Below are 9,210 nucleotides of genomic sequence, written 5' to 3'. Positions count from 1 at the left end.
CCGAAATAATGCATATATGCACAGTTTCGGTTGAAAACCGAAATAATGCATATGAAAAAAACCGAAATGATGCATATATGCACAGTTTCGGTTGAAAACCGAAAAAATGCATATGAAAAACCCGAAATAATGCATACATGCACACTTTCGTTTGAAAACCGAAATAACGCATATGAGAAAAACGAAGTAACCGAAATAATGCATATGACAAAAACCGAAGTAATGCATATGACAAAAACCGAAATAGTGCATACATGAAAACGAACTTCTTTCTGAGTAGGCGGCCTTCGGCCGCGCTTAGGGATTATAACCATTACTAAGTAGAATTCTCCTTTCTGTGTTGCCGGAAAAGGGGGCCGGAAGTATTTTTGCGCAGAGCTTCTCTCTGTGTAGGCGGCCTTCGACCGCGCTTAGGGATTATAACCCTTACTAAGTAGAATTCTCCTTTCTGTGTTGTCGGAAAAGGGGGCCGGAAGTACTTTTGCGCAGAACTTCTTTCTGCGTAGGCGGCCTTCGGCCGCGCTTAGGGATTATAACCCTTACTTAGTAGAATTCTCCTTTCTGTGTTGCAGGAAAAGGGGACCGGAAGTATTTTTGCGCAGATCTTCTTTCTGCGTAGGCGGCCTTCGGCCGCGCTTAGGGATTATAACCCTTACTAAGTAGAATTCTCCTTTCTGTGTTGCCGGAAAAGGGGGCCGGAAGTACTTTTGCGCAGAACTTCTTTCTGCGTAGGCGGCCTTCGGCCGCGCTTAGGGATTATAACCCTTACTAAGTAGAATTCTCCTTTCTGTGTTGCCGAAAAAGAAGGGCGGAAGTATTTTTGCGCAGAACTTCTCTCTGCGTAGGCGGCCTTCGGCCGCGCTTAGGGATTATAACCCTTACTAAGTAGAATTCTCCTTTCTGTATTGCCGGAAAAGAAGGGCGGACGTATTTTTGCGCAGAACTTTTCTCTGCGTAGGCGGCTTTCAGCCGCGCTTAGGGACTAAAACCCTTACTAAGTAGAAGTAAATAATTCATATTAGAAAAAACGAAATTATCCATTTGCACACTTTCGTTAGAAAACCGAAATAATGCATATAACAAAAACCGAAATAATGCATGCATGCACAATTTCAGTTCAAAACCGAAATAATGCATATGGCAAAAACCGAAATAAAGCATACATGCACAGTTTCGGTTGAAAACCGAAATAATGCATATAACAAAAACCGAAGTAATGCATACATGCACAGTTTCGGTTGAAAACCGAAGTAATGCATATGAGAAAATACCGAAATTATGCATATGCATACTTTCGTTTTAAAAGCGAAATAATGCATATGAAAAAAAACGAAGTAATGCATACATGCACAGTTTCGGTTTAAAACCGAAATAATGCATATGGTAAAAACCGAAATAAAGCATACATGCACAGTTTCGGTTGAAACCGAAATAATGTCTAAATGCACAGTTTCCCTATGCGCAATTTCGGTGCCCCGTGTTTTTGCAACCTAATGACTTATATAGTGGGCGGTGCCACGCCTATTTTCCAAAAAATCATAATAATCTTATTCCTCTCTAAGAGATTCAACTTTGTGTAAATTACCGTCCTTAAATTTATAAATATAAAAGTTCTTTTATATCTAAAATTTACCGTTATATGAAATGTGGGCGTCGTTTTTGTCCGTTTGCAAACATTTTCAACATCTTTGTGTCAAGTGCAATAATCGTACCTAGTTTGGTAAAAACTGGTGTATCGGTTACCGAGATATACGAACATATAGAGTCATAGTTGGGCGGTGCCACGCCCATTTTTAAAAAATATGTAATAGTCACATTTATTCCTAATTGGTATTGCAATCATCGATTTCGAGTGAATTAGCCTCCGTAGTTACTGATTTATCGGAGTTAATTTCCAAAAAATTTTTCAAGAGGGTTGCCGCCTGTTTAGGAATTTAAAATCGATTTAAATAACAAGTTAATTGAGAAACTCGAATTTTGGTGTCTAACAGGAGAAGTTTAGAAAAGCTTTATTTCGAAGTCATTAAAACGACACATTTTTTATTTTATACTATTTGAATTTAATTTCTTTTCTACACCTGCCGAGTTAGAATTTGACAAGGTATTAACTGTTATTTATATATGTATTATGAATATTACGAAAATAAATATTACAACAAGTAAAGAGGTATAAGTTCGGGCGAAACCGAACTTTATGTACCCGGCGCAGGTATCAAATATCTCGTTTAAACTTTGTCTAAGCTACCTTTGCATGATAATCAGGACTGTTTTTCCAGATTTCAAACATTTTCGATAGTATGCCGAGTTAGACTTAATGATATATTTGAACCAAGTTTGGTGGAAAACGATAAAGTGGTTAGTGAGATACACCTACATAAGTAGTCACGTCCAATTCCTAAAAGTCTATAGCAGTCTTATTTATTGTTAAGAGATTGTTGTAACTACTAACTTAGAGCAAGTAAGTGCACAGAGTTTGGTAGATATTGACAAATCGGTCACCGAGATACACATTTGTGGTCATAAGGGGCGGCGCCACGCCCACTATCTTCAATTTTAAGTGAATTAGCTTTAACAGTTACTGATTTATCGCAGTTTTCGTGTCTCTGTAAATTACCGTTATAGGGTAGGTGGGCATGTTCATTTCCCGATTTCAAAGACTTTTAACAGATTTCTTAGCTCGAGCCTAGGCAAGGCTGGTACCGAGTTTGGTAAGGATTGGCGAAGCGGCTACTGAGATATAGCATTTCAACATAAGTGGGCGGGATCACGCCCCATTTCCAAAAACAATACCGTTATATGGGAAGTGGGCGTGGTTACAGTCCGATTTCGTCCATGTCAATAGCCTTAGATAATGGGAAACCTACATACATACCAAATTTCGGTGAGATATCTAAATTTTTTCTCGAGATATCGGGTGCATAGACGGACGGACGGACGATTCCCTTTTTCGTTCTGAGCATTTGTGTATACATTTGTTAGTGTCTATCACAATTCGTTTTGGCTGCTAGAAACAACCGTTATGTGAACAAAGTTAACATATCCTTGTGAACAAGTGCGCTCGGGCATACAAATTAATTAGTTTTCATCATCTGTTGAGTGAGCTGCTTCACTAATACAATCCACCGAGTCGGTATTGGCGATGCTAGTTTAACAAGAATTAAATGGTGAAGCTGTTTTAGAAGTCTGCACTTTGGCGAAATTTATCTTTTTAACGCTTTTTTTTGATACAGATTTCATAGGTTTCTCTGAATTGCTAGAAAACCTTTTCGCATGCTTCTTGTGGCTCTGCAGACTTGTGACCGATTGGTAATATCGAATTCGATATGACCTCATCGCCATGCATAAAAGTGGTTATGCAGTGAAGTGGTATATATAGTAAGTATATATTTTTCGAGTTTTACTACATCAAATTCATGTTCACATGATACAACTTTTAAAATTACATAAATTCCACAGATAAAACTTATATCTAAGCCTGTAATTCCGGTTTCGAACGGAAGTGGGTTTTGGCCGGTCGTATTGCACTAGGGCGAATTTCATAAAAACTGTATCCGGAATAATCCGGCCGACATTTTTGGTATGTGAATACGTAATCGCATATAGAAGAACTACTTATAAACTAAAACAACGAAATATGCGGAATTATACAATTTTTTTATTAACTTATAAGTTTTAATTGTTTAAATCTTATAATTTTAAACTATTATCTATAATATTTAAATTACTTCTTAAATAAATTTATATTAATTTTAGGCTATTTTAAACGCGAGACAGACGGGCATGCTTATGCTGATAAACTAGTACACAAATGCGCATAATAATTTTTCCCTGACAGACGGGAGTATTGCGGATTAACGAGCCGCAAGGTCGTGGGTTCGAGTCCCACGACACGCAACTCTCACCACTCGGCTACCGCTGACACCAAACCCGCCTGCTTTGATTGCTTATAGTGCTGTCATCGAAAATTCCCCGGATCCGAGCTAATTCCCAAAAGTTTCGTGCATTTGTTCGGCTGCTTATGTGGATTTTAAATAGGAAAACGCATGAGTTAAAGCAAATAAAGGCTGTTTATGCAAATAAGCGAGCCCGTTTGTCACCCGTATTACATACTTTCAGAAGAAGATTCCATTTGACAGAATTCAAGTTATTCAGTTTTTCGAAAATTGCGTCACTTCAAATAACATGTGTCGTTTGCTTCAGTTACTCTGTGCAAGAAACTACTTTTGCGTCTTCAACACTGAATTATGTGCACCGTCATGCATTTTCAAACTTGCATATTCCCCAAGCAATTTCCTATCCACTTAAGTTTTTTTTGTTTGTTTGTTATTTAAATACCATTTCACTTTTGTTGGGTTTCAGAGCAGCTTTATTTAAATATGACAAACAAGTGCCATCACTGTTGCTTGTTCTCTTAAATTAGGGTGTTTCCCATACACAACGCGGGATCCCGCGGGTGCCCAAAACAGCCCTGAAACCATTTCCGTACTAAAAAAATAGGTAATAGAGAGCGAAAATTTAAACGTATTAAATCGTAAGTGTCTTCTTCCCGCCCGAAACAGCCAATATTGGCCATTTAAATGCAAGTTAAATATATGATCAAAAATTAATTTTTGAAGTTAATCAACAATCTTTACTTAAATGGCTCATGTGAAACTGGGCCTAAGATACCTATATTTTGGCATTTACATCAGCTATTAGAGATTCCGCCACACTGCGGGATGGACGCACAGACATATATTGCTTAATCGACTTCTCTCTTCATTCTGAGCATTTAGGTATGTATATCGACTCCTTTATGCTGTTACAAACAACCGTTATGTGAACAAAGTTATAATACCCTTGTGCAAAATTGCTCTCAGGTATAAATGTATATATTTAAATGAATATGTATGTAAGTACGTATGTAGTAATACCGCAGCTAATTTAGAATCCATGTTCAAGAAATATATGTATGTACATACATTATCATACATGCAATTTTATGTTTTTTTAGAATTAAAAATTGGGTGGAGGTAACTAATTTCGTAAATGGTAAAAGCTTAAAAACAATTTTCAGGCAATTGTCAAATGGAAATTTACTTTACCTTTTTCAGCAATATTAAAAACAGGCTTCTTAGAATACATACGAATCAAATGACCAGGTTCTGAGTACATAATCTAATAAAGCTTATACAATATGGTCCTAAATTTAAGTTATTAGAATAAGTAACCCACTTTGCAATATGCATCGGGTGAGCATAAATTCATGGAAAAAAATATATCGAATAATCCTATTAAATTAGATATCTTTCTAGCTCTGAACAGTATGCTGTAAAATTCTAAGCCGCAAACCATTTTAGCTTGCCTATCTATATAAAACGATAATTCCACGATATGTGTAAATACGATGATCATTCGTACCGATTTTAGCGGGACAGTACCGATTTTGAGAAATTGTCCCGCTGAATGCCTTTTAAAAGTCGGGGCGTATTTTTCATATTTGTACCACGATTGCCACACACTTGAAGAAAATATCACCACAAAATTTGAAAAAGAAGACCAAAAAGTTACCAAAAGTATTAAATAAAAGCCTTTTTTTCTTTCGACATAAACAATGTTCGTTACTTTCACCTTCGATGTTGCATTAAAGTTGCCTTGAGGTTTACATAGGAATATAAATAATTTATGCACTTGCCAAATCGATTAAATACACGTTTCGAAAAATCTTAAACTTAAGTGTCGAAGTGTATAATAACTTTATGTAATATAATAATATATATAATATTTATAATATCATTCTTTATTTGAATTTATAAAATAAAGCGTATTTAAAAAAATAATGTACGTTGTTTGATCGCATCTCCCACGTTATTTAATCGAGTTAATTTATTTGGCATGGACGTCTGAGTAACACCCTCTCCTGCCCATATTTCGTACAGAAAATATCAGTGCACATTTTCATTCCATGATCATTCATAACTGTTGTATTTATCTATCGATTTTCTTTGTTAGTAGCTAGCTTTGATCATAGTATGAATTTGGCTCGAGCCCACCCCTGCCCTTAGGCAGCGACGTCCATGTTCAATTTACTTAACAACTTAAACGAAATGTTTTAATACGGGTATCAAAGGACAGAGGGTTAAGATAACTTTCTTTCGAAAATATTTTTGAAGAGAGTTGACACCAGTTTAGAGATTTAAAATCATTTTAATCGACAAGTTAAATGAAATATTTAAATTTAGAGGTTTAAGTAAGCTTTGTGGACTTTCCAGCCCCTGCAACTGTGTGTTGCAAGAAATTGAGGATACACTTTTCACAATGTTGGGAAACGGATGTGGGAATTCGACTCGCCCACCCCGGAACTAACGGGAGAACTGTCAATTTAGTTATTCAGGGAGTTGAACTGTAACACCACGAACTAGGCAGCTCAAGTCACCGAAACAAAACCTAAACTATTTCCCGAGCAAAGGCAATTTCCTATAAGATTGTGAGCCGCGTGGAGAGCGGAGAAAGGGTCTTTATTTCTTGGACGCAACAGGGGGAACTGGTAAGACATTTCTGCTGAGTTTGGTACTGGCACAGTTGCGCAAGGATAAAAATGTTGCACTAGCTGTTGCCTCCTCATGGATATCAGCGACCTTTCTCAATGGAGGAAGAGCTGCACGCTCGGCGCTTAACCGCCCACTGAACCTTGCGAGTCAGGGTACATCAACTTGCAACATTGGAAAAACAATGATAGCGGGGCTATGTTGCAACAACGCACAGTTTGGTAAAATGTACGATGTCACACAAGCATGCAGTCGAGGCACTCGATCGAAGCTTGCAAGATATCCGCGGCAGCCGTTTGCCCATGGGTCGCAACGCAGGAGATTTTCGGCAGACGCTACCTTTCATCGAGCGTAGCATTGCGGCAGGGAGATCAAGGCTTCACCATTGTGAGCAAAGGTGGAAATATTGAACCTCACAGCTAACATCCAGTGATATAGAGTCCGGACTCTTTGCTCAAGACCTCCTTGGGATCGGCGTGGGCCGCATGGCAAAGTGCCTGGTGAGGCACATGTCTGTTGATACAGTGATGGCAAATGATGATGCAACAACATATCCTATAGAGTTTCTAAACTCTTATGAATTTTCAGGGGTGCCGTCCCACAAACTGCAATTAAAAATTGGGGTGCCAGTCATATTGATGCTTAACATGGACGCACCTCGATTGTGCAGTGGCACCAGACTATGCATAATGCAGCTGAAAAGACATATTGTGCAAGCCACCATCATCACCTGCGGGGCCAAAGGATAATCAATATTGATACCACGAATTCTCAGAAATCATGCCATTTCAGTTAAAACGGTTGCAGTTTCCGTTAAAAGTAGCCATCGCGAAAACGATTAATAAAGCCAAGGATAAACACTTAAAGTTGCAGGAATTCATCTGGGAACTCCATGCTTCTTGCACCGACAACTCTACGTTGGCTCTCAGAGCCAGAAATATATATACATGCCCAAGTCACTAACTCCCGAAACGTTGTTTACGAAATGTATTGCAGTAGATGTCATTACTTTGAATTTCTAAACTTTGTTATATGTGGTTATATTTATGTAGTGAAATGATTTGTTTATTTCTTTGTTGCATTTAAAAGAATTAGATTAAACCAAACATCACGCGGGCGAAGCTGCGGGCAAAGACTAGTAAATAGTTGCAGACGAAAAAGTTATCTTTTTAATACAGAATTATTTCATAACTTGGACTTCAGAGAAGAAATTTTGTATTCTTAATTGCGTATTGGATAGTTCAGCTCGAAAAAGCAGATAATCTGGTCATAAACATGTCGATAAACAAAAAAAAACCTTATATAATAATATTGTGAAATTTATTAAGGGCAAGAGTCTACCGGATATCCGAATCCGGCTGTTATTTTTTATATGGTATCCGGAATCCGGTAATCCGGCAAAATCTCTATCCGGCACATTCCTAATTTTTAGCATTCTTGGCTGCTTATATGACATTGTAAGATGGTAAAAGTTTAGCTCCGTGAAGTTGGCACCCGACCTTGATGAATTTCGATAAAATACATATGATAGATTTAACTCTCTGGAGGATTGTAGTAAGTTTCTTTTTGTTTGTAGTTGAAAAATACGTGCGTAATGCGCTTTTTAAAAAATTCATATGAAGCTTTTTACAGCTACAGCTTCACTTTTAATGAATTCAGGTCCAGAATAGCTTGTAGTTGATTGTAGTTTTTAAAATTTTTTGTTTAGTTGAAAAATAAGTGCAAAACTACAATCAACTACAAACGATTCTGGACCAGAATTCATTAAAATTGAAGCTGTAGCTGTAAAAAGCTTCATATAAATTTAAAAAAAACGCATTACGCACTTATTTTTCAACTAAAAACCAAAAAAAGTAAACTAAAATGAACTACAAACGATTCTGGACCAGAATTCATTAAAATTACAGCTATGTAAAAAACTTCATATAAATTAAAAAAAAAGCGCATTACGCACCTATTTTTCAACTAAAAAAATTTATTTAAAACTTCAATCAACTTCAAACGATTCTGGACCAGAATTCATTAAAACGGCGGCTGTAGCTGTAAAAAGCTTCATATAAATTAAAAAACAAAAACGCATTAGGCACTTATTTTCAACTAAAAAAAAAAAGTAAAACTACAATGAACTACAAACGATTCTGGACCGGAATTCATTAATATTGAAGCTGTAGCTGTATCATCTAAAAAAAACTCTAAAACTACAATCAACTACAAATGATTCTGGACCATAATTCATTGAAATTGAAGCTGTAGATGTAAAACGCTTCATATAAATTTAAAAAAAACGCATTAAGCACTTATTTTTCAACTAAAAAAAACTTTAAAAGCTACAATCATCTACAAACGATTCTAAACCAAAACTCATTAAAATTGAAGCTTTATCTTTAAAAAGCTTAATATAAATTAAAAAAACGCATTACGCACTTATTTTTCAGGTAAAAAAAATTTAACTACAATCAACTACAAACGATTCTGGACCAGAATTCATTAAAATTGAAGCTGTAGCCGTAAAACGCTTGATATAAATTTAAAAAAAAAACGCATTAAGCACTTATTTTTCAACTAAAAAAAACTTTAAAAGCTACAATCATCTACAAACGATTCTAAACCAAAACTCATTAAAATTGAAGCTTTATCTGTAAAAAGCTTCATATAAATTAAAAAAAAAACGCATTACGCACTT

This window comes from Rhagoletis pomonella, unplaced genomic scaffold (genome assembly GCF_013731165.1).
Source record: "Rhagoletis pomonella isolate Grant_MI unplaced genomic scaffold, Rhpom_1.0 Rhpom_scaffold_00004, whole genome shotgun sequence".
NCBI classification, from domain to species: domain Eukaryota; kingdom Metazoa; phylum Arthropoda; class Insecta; order Diptera; family Tephritidae; genus Rhagoletis; species Rhagoletis pomonella.
This window is presented reverse-complemented; position numbering follows the sequence as displayed.